Consider the following 21,003-nt stretch of genomic DNA (forward strand, 5'->3'; position numbering starts at 1 on the left):
CTGTATACACAGGAGAGACTCAGGAGCGCTGAATAACTTCCCCCAAATAACTCAGCCATCACCCTACATGCCATTTTGGTTAAAGTCAAAAAGAATTCAGGGGGAGCCCAGTAGAATAGGGCATGGTTGTTATGCAGATTTAAGTCTGTGCCTTCTCCTTTGGTAAGAATTCTTGAGATTTAGTCCTTCTGTTCTGGGGACACCTCACAAATGGAGCTTTCCTTTACAAATATACACTTGGCTCACGAAAGGGCATTTTCTACTCAGTTTTTGGAGATTCTCCTGTGTCTGCTGTTTCTTAAAATAATCCTTGTGCCAAAGAGGAATATTTTGGGGTGACTTATACTGCTTCCCTCACATGGATTCACCTTGTTTGCTTACAGATCCTTCTACTGAAGGACATTTTGATTTCTTTAAGTTTTTAAACACCATGAATGGAGATGCTATGCAAAACTCTGTGTGAGTTTTTGTTTGGAAACAGTTTCTTAAATACTGTAAGTCTGGTTTTTGGATCCTAAGTTGGGACTCATTTAGGGACTTTGGAAAAACCTGCTGAACTGTAATAGTGGCCATGTATGTGATGTGGTTTTAGAATACAAGTGAGGTTCAGTGGGGTGAGGTCTGGAGCTGACAATGAAGAAAGAATTCTTGGGACGGCCTTGGTGCAAAATGGTGATTTATTAAAGCAGGGGAACAGCGCCTGCAGGCAGAAAGCGGCTGCTGACCCCTGGGTTGTAAGCGGTGGTTGATTTTATACTATGGGGTTGGGGACTTTGGAAAAACTTTCATATGCTAAAGAGGACCTACCAGATACTGTAGGGCCTGCCATTGTCAAGTTAAGGTTGTTTACGCCTCTGGCAAGGCATTAACTTTAAGACAGTTGTGAGATTACTGGAAGAATGTCACACGTGTCCCACCCAGGAATGGGGGTGGGGGGGTGTCAGCTGCTGGTTTGTCCTCAGTTTGCCTTCTGTTCCCCCAGCAGGTGCATCCCCCCAACATGAAGGAGACCCCTGTCATTCCTGGCCCTCCAGCAACTGTCATCCTCGTTTTTTGGGGAGTTTAGCATTTCTAACTGGTGTGCCGTGCGATGTCAGTGTTGTTTAAATATGTAATTTCTTAATAACAGAGGATAGTGAATAGATTTTTTATTCCTATTTACTACCTGTACATCTTTGTCCAGGTGTCTGTTGAGATTCTTACCCATTTTCACCTAGGTTGTTTTCTCATTGTTTAGTTCGGAGAGTTTTGGATATAGTTTGGATACAAAGGCTTGATCAGATGCGTGTTTTGCGGACGTTCTCTCCGTTTGCGGGGGCTCGTCTTGCGGGTCTTTCACAGCGCAGAAGTCTTAGTTTTACAGAGGACACGGTATCAGCTTTTCTCCTTTGTTCGTAGTGTTGTGTGTTAAAACTTAACACCAAAGCCAAGCCATGTGGATTTTCTTAACACCAAGCCATGTGGATTTTCTTTCCTGCCTTAACCTTCTGGGTATTTTGATAGTTTTACATTCTAAATTTATCTACAGTTTTGAGTTAATTTTGGTGAAGTTGCAAACTTTGTGCCCACATTTCATTCCATATGGTTTCCAATGAATTATTTCTTAACTATTTCTGGAGAAGTCGGGATAGTCGTCTCCATTTCAGTTTGAGTTTCCAAAATTTAATGGGTCCTGGAAGCCAGGACGCTCCCGCGGAGCCCGCGCGCCGCACCCCGCGCGCCGCACCCGCGCTCCCCACCGCCGGCAGGGGCGCCCACGGCCCGCTCGGCCGCAGGGCTCGGGCGTGCGCGATCCTCCGCCTCTGCGCGCCGCGCTCCGGAGCTGCGCCGCCGCTCAGCACCGAGGCGGCCTCCGCACGACCGACCCCGAGGCTTCGGGACCGACCCTGAGGCTTCGAGTGGATGTTTGTGCCCGCGCTCGCTCCCCGACCGCTGTGGGGGCCGCGGGGCCGCGTCCACGCTGACAGGTCTCACCCCCTCAGGGCCCGCGGCGGGAGGAGAAGGTGAGCGGAAGCCGCCGGAGCGGGCACTGCCGAGGGTGCGGGGCTCGCAGGGCCCCGGGAGGAAGGGCGCACCGTGTAGACCGTGGGCTTCCGCGGCTTTGTGCGCCGCGCGGCGGCCTCCCCGGGCCTGAGCGCGGGGCTGTGGGGTCCCCCCTGTCCGGGCTCGGATGCGCCCCGCGTCGCGGCTGTGTCGGTGCGCCGCGGACGCGGCTCCTGCGGCTCCTGCGGCTCCTGCGGCTCCTGCGGCTCCGCAGACGGTCCGTGGTCCGGGCGCGGCCGCCCCCTCGGGGCTCGCGCTGCCCCCGCCCCGCCCGCCCGCCCGGCCCCGCGCGTCCTTCCCGCGTCCACACCCGCCGCGGGACCGGCCGGAGTCCGGGCGTCCGGGAGCGAGGGCGGACTGTGTCGACGGCGGCGGGGACGGCGGGGGTTTCCTGAGCCCCGAGCGTCTCCGTCCGCGCGCGTCCCCTCCGTGTCCGTGGTCAGCGGCGGCGGCTGTGAGAGGACCGGCCTGTCCCCCCCGGTCGGGGCTCCCCGTGTCTCGATCTTGCGGACGCGGCGGCGGACGAGGCTGCCTCGAGGTTCTCCCCGCCGGTCGCTCCGGGCCGCGGACGTGGGTCGCGGACGCTGAGGCGGGATTGTGTCCGCTGGTCGCCTCGCGCGGCGGCCCCGGCTCTGGGCGGCTCCGCGGGCGCGTCCGGGGGCGGCGGGCTGCGTCCGGGCCGCGAACCACGTCCCCGCGGGCGGCGCGGGGAGCGGGAAGGCGGGTCCCGGGAGGGCGACAGGCCAGGCTCGGGGGCCGGGGACGCTCACCGGCGGCGGGACGGCGACGCCCTGCGGGACGTGACCCGCCGCTTCCCCGCGGGCCGGGACGGGGGCGTCTCTCCCGCGGCGGCTCCTGACGCGGGTTCGGGACGGACGGTCGCTCCCGGGACGGACGCGGAGCCGCCGCCTTCCCGCCGTGGCTCCGGCTCCCCGGCCGCCGGCCCGAGGCCCGACCCGCTTCCTCAGGCTCCCACCGGGCTGTGCGGGCGCCGCGGGGACCTGGGACCCCGAGTCCTCCCGCGAGTCTCGGGCCGGCCGCGGCCTCCTGCGAGGGCGAGTGGCCCGTCCGCGCGGGGGACCTGCACCCGGCGGGCGCCGCCTCCGTCCCGGAGCCCGACGTCGGCTCTGCTCTGCGACGCGGGGCCGCGGGGGTCGGGAAGCGCTACGTCCTCTGCGGTGACCGCGGATCTGCGGGGCCGGGTCGCCGCAGCACAGACGCGCGTCATCCCCGCACGGAGACCCCCGCCGTCGCTTCCCAGCCACGTCCGCCGTGTGACACGGGCTGCTTCGGGGCGTGTTACCCTAAATAGGGACATGGTCCCGCGGAACCCCCACGGAACCCCAGGTGAGGAAACCCTGAGGGCGCCCGCAGTGGCCCCCAGACCGCAGGCCACTTCGGCTGTGTCCACCCCACGGCCTGCCGCCCGGTTTGAGCGACCACCGTTCTCCACTTCTTCTGAGGGGCGAGGGTTGGGGCCGGGGCAGGAGTTAAGGTTATGGGGCCGGTGGGATCGGAACCCAGCCCAGGGCTCGGCCGAAGGCACCGGAGCACGGAAGGTCCACACTGCTGGCTTGTGGCCACCGTCACAGAGGACTGACTTGAGGGCAAAAGCTACGGTGAGGGCCGGGCCTGGGGTTGTGTTTAGGGGTACTGAATGTGTGCGTTAGGTTTGTATTAGTTTTGGGGGGCCGATGGCCAGAGCGCAGTGACCTTTGGGATTTGTGGAATGGGCATGTGGTGGCGAATCCTGGAGGCAGAGGTGCTGCGGGGAAGGCATGGGGGATGGGGGGGCAGGGACCCAGCGGCTGGGGTGGAGGGGCTGGGCCAGGGAGGTGGGCGTGTGGAAGCTGAGGGCAGAGGGGCTGGTGGTCTGAGGCCTGGGGGTGGTGGGATTGGGCTTGGGGGGCTGGGAAGGTGAGGGGAGGGCCAGAGCAGGGCGGGGGGGGGGGCGGACGGATAGGTGGGGGGTGGTGGAGGGTCCGGGGTTGGAGGGCCTGGGGCCTGTGGGACGGGTATGGAGCCCCCTGGGCAGTGGGTCGCAGGGACCAGGGGACATGAAGGTGGTGGTGACATGGCAGGGGTGGTGGGCAGGCAGTCGCGGCCCCTCTGTGCTCCTGGAGCCCAGGGGCCAGAGTCAGAGTGGGCAAGGGGACAAGCCAGTGACTGACAAGGAAGGCCACACATCCCACCACGTCGCCTGCCACAGGGGCTGGCTGTCACTGCGCAAAGGGGCGGGGACCCAGCGGTTGCAGTTCTCGGTGGTGGCTGTCACACAAACACCAGGTAAACACGTGTGAGAGGTTTGTCTCCCTCCTGCTATTCAGAGGGTTTTGTTCTCAGATTTCATTTTCCCGAGTCACCCTGGGGTGCATGGACAGAGCAGGCGCCCACACATACCTTCCCTGCCAAGGGTGCTGCCTTCTTGTTGCCACTTACGCTGGAAACAAGTGTTATTGTGAGATCCACGGGTGCCCCATGTTTCCAGTTTTTTGCTTTTATTTTTTTTTTTTAAGATTTTATTTATTTATTTGAAAGAGGGAGAAAGAGAGAGAGAGAGCGTGAGAGGAAGGAAGGTCAGAGGGAGAAGCAGACCCTCTTCCCAGGAGGAACCTGAGGTGGGACTCTGTCCTGGCACTCCAGGGTCATGACCTGAGCTGAAAGCAGCCATCCAACCAGCTGAGCCACCCAGGCACCGCAACAGTTCTGTGCTTTTTGTTGGTGATTTTGCTGCCTTAAAATAGCCCCAATGCTGAAGTGTGAAGCACAAGAAGGGTGTGACATACGTTGGGGAGAAAATATGCACGTTAGGTAAGCTTCCTACAGGCATGAGTTCTAATGCCGTGGGCAGAGGGTTCAGGGTTAAGCAGTCATGTGTATTGAATAAGGGGTCTTGAAGCAGAAAGACACAAGAGACAAGCTTATATATTGATGTGTCTTAACCAAGGGCATGCAGAAACCTAACCCCTTAGGTCCCCTAGGAGTGAGGGTTCACTGTGCCCTAGCTCATTGCTCATGCTGACTTCATAGAACACAAGTAGGATTAGGGAAAGCATGTCTTTTAGAGTGAGAGTAAAGCTTAGGGTAGAATCAGAGTCGGAATAGATCGGCTGAGGGTTTTTATGAAATTATGTATTTTGTCAATGCTTTTTCTGCACCTGTTCAGATGGTCATGTGATTTTTTTCCCTTTCACTTTATTAATGTGATGGATTACATTTATTAATTTGTGCATGGTTAATGATCCTTGCATTATAGGGATAAAGCTTACTTGCTCATGATACATAATCCTTCTTTTAAAAAATATTTATTTATTTATTTGTCAGATAGAACACAAACATGGGGAGTGGCAGGCAGAGGGAGAAGCAGGCTCCCCACTGAGCAAGGAGCCTGATGTGGGACTTGATCCCCAGACCCTGGGATCATGACCTGAGCCGAAGGCACTTATCCCACTGAGCCACCCAGGCGTCCTGATGTGTAATCCTTTTTATGTGTTCTTGAATCCAGTTTCGCAACTGGATTCATCAGAGATACTGGTCTGTAGGTTTCTTTTCTTGTGGTGTCCTTCTCTGGCTTTTGTATTAGGGCAATGGCAGCCTCATAAGATGATTCTTGGAGGTAGTCCCTCCTCCTCAGTTTTTTGGAAGAGTTTGAGAAGAGTTGGTGTTAATTTTTCTTCGACTGTCTGGTAGAATCTCCAGTGAAGCTTTCTGGTCCTGGGGGAGGTTCTGTGCTGGGAGGGTTTTGGTTCCTGATTCAATCTCTTTAGTCTCAGTTGGTCTGTTCAGATTTCTGATTTTTTCCTGATTCACTCTGGTAGGTTACTTGTTTCTAGGAACGGATCTCTTTCTTCTAACTTACCTGAGGTTTTGGCATGTAATTTTTAGTCTCACAATCCTGTTTTTCTGCAGTCTCAGTTGTAACGTCTCCTTTTTCTTTTTAAAAAATATTTTATTTATTTATTTAAGGGAGAGAGAGTGAGCACAAGCAGGGGGAGTAACAAAAGGAGAGGGAGAGAGACAAGCAAACTCCATGCTGAGCAGGGAGCCTGACGTGGGGCTCTATCCCAGGGCTGGGAGATACAGACCCGAGCTGAAGGCAGATGCTTAACTGTCTGAGCCACCCAGGTGCCCCTAATGTCTCCTTTTTCACTCTTTATTTTATTTGAGACTTTTTATTTTATTTTATTTTTTTTTAGTCTAGCTAAAGATTTGTTGATTTTGTTTATCTTATTTGTAGAACCAGTTCTCAGTTTCGTCAGTCCTTCCTGGGTAATTCATTTCTGCTCTGAGCTTTATTGTGTCCTTCCTTCTGCTAACTTTGGGTTTAATTTGATGTTGTTTTCTAGATCCTTGAGGTGTGAAGATAGGTTGCTTATTTGAGGTCTTTCCAGTTTCTTAATACATGCACTTATCTCTTTAAACTTTCAGAGCTGCTTTTGCTGCCTTCTGTAAGTTTTGATATGTTGTCTTTCTAGTTTCATTTCTTTTGAGATAATTTTTAAATTTTCTTTTGATTTCTTCACTGACCCATTGATTGTTCAGAAGTGATTTGTTTAGTTTCCACATATTAGTGGATCTTCCAGCTTTTCTTTTACTGATTTCTAGTTCCATACCATTGTGGTCAGAAAAGATAGTTGGTGTGATTTCATCTTGTTAAATGAGCTAAGATTTGCTGTGGTCCTACCTGTGGTCCTTTCTGGACAAAGTCGCATGGGCACTTGAGGAGAATGTGCATTCTGCTGCTGTTGTTGTTTCTCTCTTTTTTTAAAAAAAGATTTTATTTATTTATTTGACAGGCAGAGAGGCAGGCAGAAAGAGAGGGGGAAACAGGCTTCCTGCTGAACAGGGAGCCCAATGCGGGGCCCGATCCCAGGACCCTGAGATCATGACCTGAGCCGAAAGCAGAGGCTTTAACCCCCTGAGCCACCCGGGCGCCCCTGTTTTAATCCATGGAGCCACTCTGCCTATTGATTTGGTGAATTCAACTTGTTAATATTTAGAGTGATTATTGATACTGTAAGAATGAGCACTGCCACCTTATGTCTCGCCTTGTGATGGTTCTTTTCCCGGTTTCTGCCTACCTTGGTAAGGTGCTGGTTTTCCACAGTGCCTTTGGTTTACCCTTTCCTTGTTTTGTCTGAAGTTCTGCTTTATTGTTACCATGGGATCACAGACAACACCTGTCAGGTAAGATAGTCCTTTTTATGCTGATAGCTCCTTATTTTCATTCCCTGTAAAGTTTCCACACTTTTACTCTTTTCCTGTAGTTTTGATGTTAAAATGGACCTCTTTTTATGCTGCAAATTCACTGAGAAGTGATAGTGACTTTGGTTATTTTTCATGCTCTTTTCCTTTAGCCTCCAAACTCTCATTAAGTGGTTAACACACACTTCTAATACAGAGTTTCCATTTGTAATTGTGTTAATCTTTTTGCCTTTGCTAGTGTTTTATGTACTTTCATTTGTGTTTATGTCACGAATTAGTGCTTTTTCATTTCAGCTGAAGAACCTCTTTGAGCATTTCCTTCAAGGCTGGTCTAGTGGTGGTGAGCTCCCTCCGCTTTGATGTGTCTGGCAAAGCCTCTATTCCTCCTTTCAATCTGAAGGGTAGCTTTGCTTGATGACTTTCTTGGCTGGCAGTTTTTATCATTTCACACTGAATAGGTCTTTCTACTCTCTCTTGGCCTATGGAGTTCCTTCTGAGAAATCTGCTGATAGCCAAACAGGGGCTCCATTGTAGCTTACCCTCTTGTTCCTTGACGGCCTTTAAGATGCTTTCTTTATGATTGACAGTAGACAGTGTCATTACAATGTCAAATATGATGAATGACCTTCCTTGAAGAAGGTCTTTCTGCTTTGGGGGTGCTCACACCCCCAGGAGGGGTGTCCTGCAGTGAGGGGCCTCCCAGATACCCACAGGCACATCTCTCGCAGAAATCTTGAAGCAGATAGCAGGGAATGTGTTCCTCCAATGTCTTGGGTTGCTCTTGTCTGCCTCTTTCCCTTTTCTCCAACGTTCCTGGTCATGGACTCACTCACTCTCCATTTTGGCTTTCCACCTGCCCTGAAGGGCAGGCTCTCGCCAGCGGCATCCTGGGGAGGGACCGACTCGGCTTCTTCCTTCTCCTCTGACCCCAAGCCCATCTCTACCGTGCTTCGGTGGTGGGCCTGGTTTCCCCTGCTGGCTGGGCTTCCGCAAACTCTCTGTCTTCAGTGAGTGTCGCCCAGTTGTACTTCCCCCAGACCCGGCAAGTCAGGCTGGGCTGGGCTCGTCCTCTTCCTCGGATCCGCAGCCCTTTCACGGCCCTGTCTGCCTGCTGTCTGACGCACAGGTGTGTAGAAATCTGGGTGCCCTGGTGTGATGATCAGAGGCACTTTTGTTTGATTGTGAACATCGACGTAGTTATAATAAAAGGGGAGAGGAAGAGAGGGAAGACTCTTGCAGTCACCATGCTGATGTCACACTTGAGCCTGATCCTGACCCTACACTCACTTTATCCTGGGTCTTGAACATGACCCTCACCTTGGAAATGACCTGACTCTGACCTTCACCCTGTTCCTGGCCTTGCAGTGTACGGTTAGCCTGATTATGAATCTGGCATTCACCATGGTGCTGACCCAGCTCTGACCCTTACCTTCACTCTGACTCTGATGTTGACTTTGACCTGAAACCTGCTCTCACCCGGAACCTGAACTGGACCCCACTCTCCCAGTAATCTGATGCTGCTGTTCACATGGAGTCCTAACTTGACACCCTAAAACTGACCCTGACATTAACCCTGAAGCACTGATTATGACCCTGACCCTGCTCACCCCGATGCTCACTTTCTCACTAACCTTGACCTTCAGGTGACCTTCACCCTTAACCTACCCTCACCCTGCACCTAACCTCAACAGGATTCCGACCCAAATAGCCCTCACCTCCATGCTGAATTCATCCCTGCATTTGACCCTCACTTCACTCCTGCATGGGTCAGTGTAGTGGCTTAAAGTAATTCAGATGCATTCACCATAGTTTCATAGGCCTTAAGACAAAACTGGGTCTTGCTGAGTTAAAAGCAAGGTTTAAGCAGAGCCACATTCCTTTCTAGAAGCTTTGGAGATGCAGGAAGGGCTTGTGAGCTGTGGAATGTAGGATTCATCCTCCTCAAGGGGGAAAAGGCCTGGGAAGAGATTCTCCCCTGGAGCCACAACCCTGCCCCACACCCCTCCCCACCCCCTGCACTAGACCCTGAGCTGCAAGCTGTGAGAGAGTAAACTGCTTTGTTTAGGCCACTATGTTTATAGAAATTTGTTTGAGTTTCAGTAGAAAACTAATATGGTACTCAGTCTCTAGATTAGGGTTAGGGGTTAGCTTGGGTTATTTTATTTGCCTTTTAGTAAAATATGTCAATGCTGGGGCACCTGGGTGACTCAGTGGTTAAAATATGTCCATGTTTAAATAAGACATTTTTCTTAGACCATTTTACAGTGAAGAAAGGTAACCATGTATTCCTAAAAGTTAGAAGAATCAAAGGTCCCAAAGCAACACCCAAGTGAAAACATCTTAACAGGGGAGGAGTCAAGATGGTGGAGAAGTAGCAGGCTGAGACTACTTCAGCTAGCAGGAGATCAGCTAGATAGCTTATCTAAAGATTGCAAACACCTGCAAATCCATGGGCAGATCGAAGAGAAGAAGAACAGCAATTCTAGAAACAGAAAAACAACCACTTTCTGAAAGGTAGGACTGGCGGAGACGTGAATCCAAAGCGACGGGAAGGTAGACCCCGGGGGGAGGGGCCGGCTCCCGGCAAGCGGCGGAGCAACAGAGCACAAAATCGGGACTTTTAAAAGTCTGTTCCGCTGAGGGACATCGCTCCAGAGCCTAAACCGGGGCGAAGCCCACGCGGGGTCAGCGTGGCCTCAGGTCCCGCAGGGTCATAGAAGGATCGGGGGGTGTCTGAGTGTCGCAGAGCTTGCAGGTATTGGAAAGGGAAAGCCGGCTACAGAGACAGAGCCGACAGTAAGCTCACAGCTCGGGGTTACCTTGAACCAGCCACAGGCTCGGTGAGCTGAGAGCGTGGCCGGAGATCAGGCAGATGGGTGTGGCTGGGTGCTGTTCTCTGAGGGCGCACTGAGGAGTGGGGCCCCGGGCTCTCGGCTCCTCCACCGGTATCAAAAGTTTGGGATCATTCCCTGCATATTTTCAGACCACAATGCTCTGAAGCTAGAACTCAACCACAAGAGGAAGTTTGGAAAGAACCCAAATACATGGAGACTAAACAGCATCATTCTAAAGAATGAATGGGTCAACTGGGAAATTAAAGAAGAATTGAAAAAAATCATGGAACAAATGATAATGAAAATACAACGGTTCAAAATCTGTGGGACACAACAAAGGCAGTCCTGAGAGGAAAATATATAGCGGTATAAGCCTTTCTCAAGAAACAAGAAAGGTCTCAGGTACACAACCTAACCCTACACCTAGAGGAGCTGGAGAAAGAACAAGAAAGAAACCCTAAGCCCAGCAGGAGAAGAGAAATCATAAAGATCAGAGCAGAAATCAATGAAATAGAAACCAAAAAAACAATAGAGCAAATCAACGAAACTAGGAGCTGGTTCTTTGAAAGAATTAATAAAATTGATAAATCGCTGGCCAGACTTATCAAAAAGAAAAGAGAAAGGACTCAAACAAATAAAATCGTGAAGGAAAGAGGAGAGATCACAACTAACACCAAAGAAATACAAACTATCTTAAGAACATTCTATGAGCAACTCTACACAAAGAAATTTGACAATCTGGAAGAAATGGATGCATTCCTAGAAACATATAAACTACCACAACTGAACCAGGAAGAAATAGAAAGCCTGAACAGACCCAAAACCAGTAAGGAGATTGAAATAGTCATTAAGAATCTCCAAACAAACAAAAGCCCAGGGCCAGATGGCTTCCCAGGGGAATTCTACCAAACATTTAAAGAAGAACTAATTCCTATTCTCCTGAAACTGTTCCAAAAAATAGAAATGGAAGGAAAACTTCCAAACTCATTTTATGAGGCCAGCATCACCTTGATCCCAAAACCAGACAAGGATCCCATCAAAAAAGAGAGCTATAGACCAATATCCTTGATGAACACAGATGCGAAAATTCTCACCAAAATAATAGCCAATAGGATTCAACAGTACATTAAAAGGATTATTCACCACGACCAAGTGGGGTTTATTCCAGGGCTGCAAGGTTGGTTCAACATCCGCAAATCAGTCAATGTGATACAACACATCAATAAAAGAAAGAACCAGAACCATATGATACTTTCAATAGATGCTGAAAAAGCATTTGACAAAGTACAACATCCCTTCCTGATCAAAACTCTTCAAAGTGTAGGGATAGAGGGCACATACCTCAATATCATCAAAGCCATCTATGAAAAACCCACCACAAATATCATTCTCCATGGAGAAAAACTAAAAGCTTTTCCACTAAGGTCAGGAACACGGCAGGGATGTCCATTATCACCACTGCTATTCAACATAGTACTAGAAGTCTTAGCCTCGGCAATCAGACAACAAAAGGAAATTAAAGGCATCCAAATCGGCAAAGAAGAAGTCAAACTATCACTCTTCGCAGGTGATATGATACTATATGTGGAAAACCCAAAAGACTCCACTCCAAAACTGCTAGAACTTGTACAGGAATTCAGTAAAGTGTCAGGATATAAAATCAATGCACAGAAATCAGTTGCATTTCTCTACACCAACAACAAGACAGAAGAAAGAGAAATTAAGGAATCAATCCCATTTACAATTGCACCCCAAACCATAAGATACCTAGGAATAAACATAACCAAAGAGGCACAGAATCTATACTCAGAAAACCATAAAGTACTCATGAGAGAAATTGAGGAAGACACAAAGAAATGGAAAAATGTTCCATGCTCCTGGATTGGAAGTAGAAATATTGTGAAAATGTCTATGCTACCTAAAGCAATCTACACATTTAATGCAATTCCTATCAACGTACCATCCATCTTTTTCAAAGAAATGGAACAAATAATTCTAAAATTTATATGGAACCAGAAAAGACCTCGAATAGCCAAAGGGATATTGAAAAAGAAAGCCAAAGTTGGTGGCATCACAATTCCGGACTTCAAGCTCTATTACAAAGCTGTCATCATCAAGACAGCATAGTACTGGCACAAAAACAGACACATAGATCAATGGAACAGAATAAAGAGCCCAGAAATAGACCCTCAACTCTATGGTCAACTAGTCTTCGACAAAGCAAGAAAGAATGTCCAATGGAACAAAGACAGTCTCTTCAATAAACGTTGTTGGGAAAATTGGACAGCCACATGCCGAAAAATGAAACTGGACCATTTCCTTACACCACACACAAAAATAGACTCAAAATGGATGAAGGACCTCAATGTGAAAAAGGAATCCATCAAAATCCTTGAGGAGAACACAGGCAGCAACCTCTTCGACCTCAGCCGCAGCAACATCTTCCTAGGAACATCGCCAAAGGCAAGGGAAGCAATGGCAAAAATGAACTATTGGGATTTCATCAAGATCAAAAGCTTTTGCACAGCAAAGGAAACAGATAACAAAACCAAAAGACAACTGACAGAATGGGATTAGATATTTGCAAACAACATACCAGATAAAGGGCTAGTCCAAAATCTATAAAGAACTTAGCAAACTCAACACCCAAAGAACAAATAATCCAATCAAGAAATGGGCAGAGGACATGAACAGACATTTCTGCAAAGAAGACATCCAGATGGCCAACAGACACATGAAAAAGTGTTCCATATCACTCGGCATCAGGGAAATACAAATCAAAACCACAATGAGATACCACATCATACCAGTCAGAATGGCTAAAATCAACAAGTCAGGAAATGACAGATGCTGGCGAGGATGCGGAGAAAGGGGAACCCTCCTACACTGTTGGTGGGAATGCAAGCTGGTGCAGCCACTCTGGTAAACAGCATGGAGGTTCCTTAAAATGTTGAAAATAGAACTGCCCTATGACCCATCAATTGCACTACTGGGTATTTACCCTAAAGATACAAACGTAGTGATCCGAAGGGGCACGTGCACCCGAATGTTTATAGCAGCAATGTCCACAATAGCCAAACTATGGAAAGAACCTAGATGTCCATCCACAGATGAATGGATCAAGAAGATGTGGTATATATACACAATGGAATACTATGCAGCCATCAAAAGAAATGAAATCTTGCCTTTTGCGACAACATGGATGGAACTAGAGCGTATCATGCTTAGTGAAATAAGTCAATCAGAGAAAGACAACTATCATATGATCTCCCTGATATGAGGAAGTGTTGATGCAACATGGGCGCTTAAGTGGGTACGAGAAGAATAAATGAAACAAGATGGGATTGGGAGGGAGACAAACCATAAGTGACTCTTAATCTCACAAAACAAACTGAGGGTTGTTGGGGGGAGGGGGCTCGGGAGAAGGGGGGTGGGGTTATGGACATTGGGGGTGTGTGTGCTTTGGTGAGTGCTGTGGGTTGTGTGGACCTGGCGATTCACGGACCTGTACCCCTGGGGATAAAAATATATGTTTTTAAAAAATAAAAAATTTTAAAAAACCGCATTAACTCCAAAATACACATTAATCACGGGGATAGCTTTCATTGTTAGAAAGCACAGTACTTATTGAGTGGTCAAGTTCTACAACGTTTTTAATAAAATCGTTTGTGCTATGTCAAAAAATAAATCTTAACATTTGTGTTTTATCTTTAAAGTTAATAAGAAATGTATTTGCTTTGTTGCTCTCCTCACAGATGGATTTGCCCCCCGTTTCATTCTGGTCTTGGCTCAAATGCCACCGTCGCAGAGGGGGTTCCTAGTGGGCCTCTCTGAATTCATGGCCCCCTTAGTCCACACTGTTCTCTTTTTAGCCAGTATTCCTTCCCTCTGTTGATCCATTTATTATATCCTTTGCTGTTTGCAAGCTCCCCGGTAGGACTAGAGCAGTACATTTGCATTAAGTAGATACTCCATAAATATTTATTAATGAACAAGTACGACTTTCTTTTTAATAAAAATATGCATGTTTTGTCAGTGAATTTTTTTTTACCGTTTCAGAATATATTTGGAGAAAACTGTTGCTCCATGAATATATATCTGTCAAGGCGTCATTATGTCCTGTGTCATGCTTCCCTGAGCTGGCCAGAGCACTCATGTCCCATATTTGAAACTCAGCTTCAGACTTTACGGTGAGTTCTGTGAAGGTGCTGGGGGGCATATGGGGGGGCTTGTCCTGCTGGACACCACTGTGTCATCTGGGGCCAGATGTGACATGAGCACTCCCTCTTTCCCTAGCTTTTTGCATCTTCCTCTACCCTCTGTCATCATGTGGGTTCCTAGACAAATCTTTTTTTTTTTTTTTTTTAAAGATTTTATTTATTTATTTGACAGAGAGAAATCACAAGTAGATGGAGAGGCAGGCAGAGAGAGAGAGAGAGAGGGAAGCAGGCTTCCTGCCGAGCAGAGAGCCCGATGCGGGACTCAATCCCAGGACCCTGAGATCATGACCTGAGCTGAAGGCAGCGGCTTAACCCACTGAGCCACCCAGGCGCCCCTAGACAAATCTTTTCAGACAAATTCTGAGATGACCTATGGTTTGGGACTCCACTGACATCACAAAGTCTCATAACCAGTGTCAGAAGTTTCTGTGGCACTGGCATGACGTTTGCTCCCAGAATAGGCCCCGTAAACAGTCCCACGAGAGTCTGGGAGTGCAGGGAAGACACATGGGTGGTGGCGGCTCTAGCTAAAGTCACTGTGGGGGATCCTGCTGGAGGCCGTCTCCCACCTCAGTCTGGCTCTTCCGCTGATTTCCAGCATGGCTCAGGAGAGTCACTTCCTCAGAGCTTCAGGTTCACCATTTCTAAAGTGAGGAAATGTTTTTAGGTTAATGGATTCATTCAAATTGATGGAATGAATGCCTAGGAAGTTCTGGGCAGTCTCCAAGGTGGCGTCTATCTCAGGAGCTCCTATCGAGTTCCATCACTGGACACAGTGGCTGTTCCATGGAAATTCCCCAGGGCAACACTGGACTAGCAAGGGTCTTCAGGGTGTGCCCCCATGCCCTTTGATAGGGCTGAAGGGCCGTGAGCAATTCTGAGCCCAAACCCAGGTTTTGGCTGTGCTGCCTTCTTGCATGAAAATAGCAGTGCCTGGGTCAGGCCCACTGCAGAATCTGAGCTGGCGTAGTGAGGACCTTGCCTGGGACATTGGCGCCATGACACTGGGAGGGCACAGCGATGTCAGCCAATGCGACAAGGGATTCTCCATCAGGGTCGATGATACAAGGTATCGTTTTACAGCAAACATGACAAATACATGTAAATGACAGAATAGTCAATAGTTAAACATACTCTATACTATGGCAGTCAGTGATGGGAAGAGTGGATGACAGGTTCAGAAAGGGGAGTGGGAGGTCCAGGAAGCAGGCTGGGGTAGTCGGGGTAGCAGGGTCTCGTGGAGGAAGGGGCCAGGAGACTAGTCACAGGTTCCAAGAGTGCAGCATCAGGGTAGGCACTGGGCCTGACCAGCAATCCCCAGGGGGCACTGGGGACATTCTAGCTCCAGAAGATCTACAGAAATGCAAATTGGCCTAAACAGAGCCTTCCTGGTCTGTCTCTTGGGTTCCTGGGTGTGGCTCTTTCTCTGCCTCTGAAGGCTGTTGATTTCTACTTTGTTTTCCTTTGAGATGCACTATTTTGTGTGGATTCAGGACTGTGAGTGGACCCAGATTCTTCCTGCAAAGAAGGGGAATAGAAGTCTTCCTTGTTTCCTAAGTAGACCTGAATATATTCAATAGTCATAGCCTTTTCCCAGGCCCCTGGGCCTTCATCTGCTCACCAACTCTGAGATTTTAGAAAAACATCTTCCATTTTTAACATGTTGAAAGAATTCGTTTGGTTTTTAAAAGTTCAACAAAGTCACACTTTTCATAATCTATAAAGTGATGTTTAAACATTGAAGGAACAAAGTTTGACAGAATGAAGAAGAAATGCCTCAGTAGAGGGGTTTGAGACACTGTTTACTCACTGTTGCCCCCGTGTGACCACTCTCCGGATAGCACGTGGCCGGACGTGAATTTCCCTGATTCCAGGGAGAAGACAGAATGTTGGCCCCTGAATTCTTTAGCTCCTAAAAACCATCTTTTGCGAGCAATATTCTAAATTGAGTATCTCTCTCTCTTTTAAAAGATTTTATATATTTATTTGATAGAATACACACAGAGAGAGAGAACACAAGCAGGGGGAGTAGGAGAGGGAGAAGCCGGCTTCCTGCTGAGCAGGGAGCCTGATGCATGGCTCCATTCCTGAGCCACAGGCAGAAGCTTAACGATTGAGCTACCCAGGTGCTCCTTGAGTATATCTTAACTAGATATTAGGGTTAGGGTCAGGGTCAAGTTGCATACATTAACTATGGACAGTTTTGTGTATGTCAATCTTACCTGCCCAAAGTATTTTTAAAAAAATGCAGGATATAGTACCAAAGCACTGAGCACATTCCCTGTCCCCATAAATAGGTCACTAAACATAATTATTGTTTCATCTTAGCTGAGGACCAGGAACTGGTCCCATAGGTACTTGGCATGTAGTGTCTGTGGCCAGCTGGCAACCCCCCCTCGACACCCACACCCAGCTCAGCCCATCCTCTGCTCTGCTCAAGGGCAGCAGACAGACGGACCAGGTGCAGGTGGGACTCCCTCCTGTCACGCACGGCTGGCTTTCGACAGGTAGAGAAGTGGGCCAGCTCACAGACACATGACCTGTTCTGTTGGTTCCTTGGTCTCTGCCTCCCCTTTCTGTCACCCTGGTCGTGAACCTTTAGCTCCTGGGAGAACTTGGGTATGCAGATTTCTGTTGACATTTCTGAGTGTAGATCTGTGTTGCCTTTGTTCCCTGTCCTTGGGTCAGAGATGAAGGAAAAGTCATCATACTCAGAAAGCAGCAAAAAGAAATACCAAGTGTACTCTGGCCCTGGCACCTCAGGCTTGAAAACAATGGCCAACTACCACTTGATGTTCTACACAATCAGCCTTAGGGACGCACAGATGCATGTGACATGAAAACGTACTGAAGGAAATCTCGTTACTGAAATTCTGCCTTGCAGAAGTCAGTTTAGGGACACTGCCCCTCTCCCGCCCTGTCATTTCCCATCTGGCCAGTGCCTGATCGCACTGACAAGTGTAGCCACACAGGACACAACAGTGACATCCTCCTGGAGCACTCCTGGTCCCCCTGACCCCAGTCTGGCCAACCCTGCACACGCCCCGTCCTCTTGAGTATCATGTCATGGCACTTGTCACACAAAGCTGTCATTTGCTTTCTCTCGGTCTGTCCTTTCTGCTTGGAGTATATCTCTCTCACAGATATCTGGCTGGATGACAGGCCAACGAATGGTTTCAGGATCTTTTTTCCTGGAACAGTAGGCATCCCTCAAAACCCTGATGGGCATGGGGAGTTTCTGCCCCTCTGTGTGCCCCCAACCTCAGTGGAACATAGTTTCCAGGACAAGGAATTTGGGACTCCTCCCAGATGAAGTTTGTTCTGTGAAGTTGGTTTCCTTCTGAGATCATCATGGAACCACACTGGGTGGCCATTCCTGGAAGACAGAAAGCATGCTACGGTATTGTGTTCTCCTTGTACACTGTGGCTACCAAAGAGGAAACACATGCGCACACTCACACATTCACAGTTACACCTCCATTTCTGAGCGTCACTACCATGGAAACGACAGTGAATTTCCATTGGGCTGCAGACCTGCAGACGAGGACGGAGATGGAGTTATGGCTAAAAGGATAGAAGTCCTTGCCTCTGGGGGTGAAGAAATTAGATTTGACGTAGAAGGTGCTATGTTCTACTCAAAGAAGGGACATGACCCTAGGATCTTTGAGATCAGGGATCGGCAGACTTTTCTCTAAAGTCACCTGTAAAGATTTTCTGTTAGGTGTTGCAGTCCATGTGGTGTCTCTGACAATGACTCCACTCTTGCACTGTGGCTTGATAGCAGCCACAGACCATCCATAACTAATGTTCTAGCCACACTTAATTGACAGAATACAGGGGGAGGCCCCATTTGGCCCATGGGTGGTAGTTTCCCACACCCCGGATCTGCAACATGATGGATGATGGGGGAGAGGGCTCTTCTTTTCCAGTGGCAGAGTGGGAGTACACTGGGGTCTATCCTGTCTGACCCTGGCCCCTCCACTTGAAAGGGAAAAAAGATGATAGACTGGCCAACAATTAAGGCCTCAGGAATTCCCCTGCCTTTCTCTGTAGGCCTGGGGCTTGTCACAAGATGTTTGTGTGTGGTTGAATTCCATGTGGGTATTGTTTGGGTGAGTATGTCCCTGTTGCCTGGTGGCTATATTTGGTGGGTCATATACCACACAGATGGTCATCTCGTTCAGGCCAAGACTATGAGCACAGTTAGGGTTCTCCTGAGTTAACAGAGATCTAGCATGTGTGGGCTTCAGGAAGTGTCTGATTCAGCTCTCAGCAATGTTATGGAGCACGTGGCTTCCTGGGCCCCCTGTGACACTGACACGGGTCTGGCCTAGGCCACTTTTGCACTCGTGATGGAAAAGCCCCTGGCCTGGATGGTCCACCTTATCCTTGGCTCTGCAGGCTGAGACCCGAGGTGCCTCCCACCTCATTGACTGGGACCAGGTCACCTGCCCATGGATGAGCTAATTGCTGGAACCAAGGAGTGGAGCCATGGAGATGGGCACACGTTGTTAGGACCTCTGTTGTAATGACTTTTCTAATGGCCGTGGTGGCAAGATCTTCTGGGATGCATCTGTTAATACAATGAATATTAATTTCTGATAGTAAGTAGGTCCAAGGTGCTGGCTTAGCACCTGATACCTCAGTCCCAGCACCTCGGTGCTACTGTACTTATCTGCAGGGACAATGTCTGAGAATGAGCAAAGTGGATGGAAACTGATCTGGAATGCACAAGGGAAGGGGTGTGTGTGTGTGGGGGGGGGCGGTTGGGGATAATAGGCCAAACTGTACCTCCAATTTATCTAGGTTCAAGAAGGTGCGGGGAATCCATGATGTTTCAACACCCATCATTTTGCAGATAAAGAACATGCTTTTGCATGGAGTTTGGCAAGATTCGTTCCAAGTCTTCTCTAGCTGGTGCGGAAGTTGCGGAGAGCAGCGCCCTCCATCCGCTAGGATCAGCGTGAGAGGCTGAGTGTTCTCAAGAAGGTGTCTGGCTTTCGCAGGGCTCACTGTGAGCCTGTGCACAGGACTGACGAGGACAGTTCACAGTTTTGCTCTGAAGATGGAGTCTTGGAAGAATGCGGTGCCCCATGTGATCCCAGGAAGGGGACAGACCTGGTGTCCACTGTAGAGTTATGTTGTGGGAGTGGTCGTGATCTGCAGCCTCTGCTTCATGAGATGTCTGTCCTTTATTGAGTTCTGGGTGTGCTTTTTGTGACTTTTTCCTAAAGGGTGGGATTTCCAAGGAGTGGGATTTTTTTGGCTTCACTGTAATTGCTGGTCCACTGGGAGTGAACAAGTCCTGTTCTGCTGCTGAGAAGTTGTGTCCCTAGCGGCTGGAGTGTGTATTACAAGCTTCGAGGTCAATGGTGAGGTGGTTACAGCGGTCAGCAGGCTATTGTTATTGATGATTTTTATGGGTGAATTCCATAGGATGAGATGTTAGATCTTATGGTTAGAGATCCTCCTTAAGTGCCCATAAAGGGAGCTTTTTCTGAGTTTCATATTTGATATCTTTTTATTACTACTAATAGTCCTCCTTGTACTTGGTATTCCAATGAGCAGGGCATTTCAACATTGCCTGTATTTTACTCTTGTGTTGATGAGGATTTGAGAAAGGAACATGTCAGTGCTTCCACAAATGTACACTGGAACAACCAAATAATAAAATTTTATTTTTGGCACAAAATAGGAAATATCCTGCTGTGATTCCTAGTTTAAAGCAGGGGAGGGGCCCTCTTTCCGTACTGGCAATGAGTGCCATAGGCCTTCCTAGGAAACATTATCAGATTCTGTTGGAAACTTGGTCTCTGTTATTGTGGAAGAATCAAGAGTCGACCAATTATTTGTCTCTTGTTTCATTTTCCATAAACATTTCCCCAATATTTGGTTTCCCACCACTACCATTGTGAAGTCATCCCAACTTCGGCAGCAGCTCGCCCTTCTCTGCCAAGGGTATGTTTGAGCCAAGACAAAAGTGAATCCTGGGTGACTGGGAGACCCTAGGATCGGAATGCTGTCGGTAGGGAGTTACTGTGATCTTAAATTCTAAACCAGCTCCTGATACCAGATGAAATACATTTCAGATTTAGAAACTTCCAATAGAAATTTTGTGTCCATGATGACCACTGAAGAAAATGTGTCATCCCTAAACCTAACTTTAATCCTTAACTTTAACACTGAAACCTAACTTGACCTTAAAGCCCAACCTGGAACCCTGAATCCCAGACTTGAAATTGAACCTGAAGCCAGGACTCTGAACCTGAGCCCTGGATCCAAGCCTTGAACCACCAACCCAAACCATAAACCAGAACTCTGAGTCATTAACCCTGAAGATAATCCCAGCATGAACCGAAATCCCAAATTTGACCTTGGACTTTGGCCCAGAAGCCCTGTGTCTTAAACCCTAAATTGTAAACTAAAGTCCTGATCTCTAACTGTTCCCTTGCCCCTCACTCTAAATACTCACCCTGATCCTACACTGAAAGCCAGATCTAGAACTCTGACTGAAGCCTGACCCTGAACCTAAATTCAAACCCTTCACTGCATTTTGTTTATGCGTTCACCACTGATGGATGTTTGTAGTTTCTACCTTTTGATTCTTGTGAACACTGTTGGGGGCTAGGGTTAGGGTCTTGGATTAGGTCAGGGCCAGGCTTGAGAGCAAGTTGAGGTCAGTGTGTGGGTATGCATCAGAG

The 21,003-nt window shown here is 48.7% G+C and overlaps 1 long non-coding RNA gene across 2 annotated transcripts; it reads left to right on the forward strand.

Moving 5' to 3' along the window:
- The first annotated feature begins 1,787 nt into the window (after window positions 1–1,787).
- On the forward strand, window positions 1,788–19,994 carry LOC101671852. Of its 2 annotated transcripts, none has more exons than XR_006604427.1 (3): window positions 1,788–2,003; window positions 14,142–14,272; window positions 19,109–19,994. It is a non-coding gene; the product is annotated as an uncharacterized LOC101671852 (long non-coding RNA). The 2 variants fall into 2 exon arrangements; XR_001180410.2 differs by having other exon boundaries at window positions 19,161–19,994.
- The last annotated feature ends 1,009 nt before the right edge of the window (window positions 19,995–21,003 follow it).

The sequence above is a fragment of the Mustela putorius genome, unplaced genomic scaffold (assembly GCF_011764305.1).
Source record: "Mustela putorius furo isolate JIRA1106 unplaced genomic scaffold, ASM1176430v1.1 tig00004033_pilon_pilon_pilon, whole genome shotgun sequence".
Taxonomy (NCBI): Eukaryota; Metazoa; Chordata; class Mammalia; order Carnivora; family Mustelidae; genus Mustela; species Mustela putorius.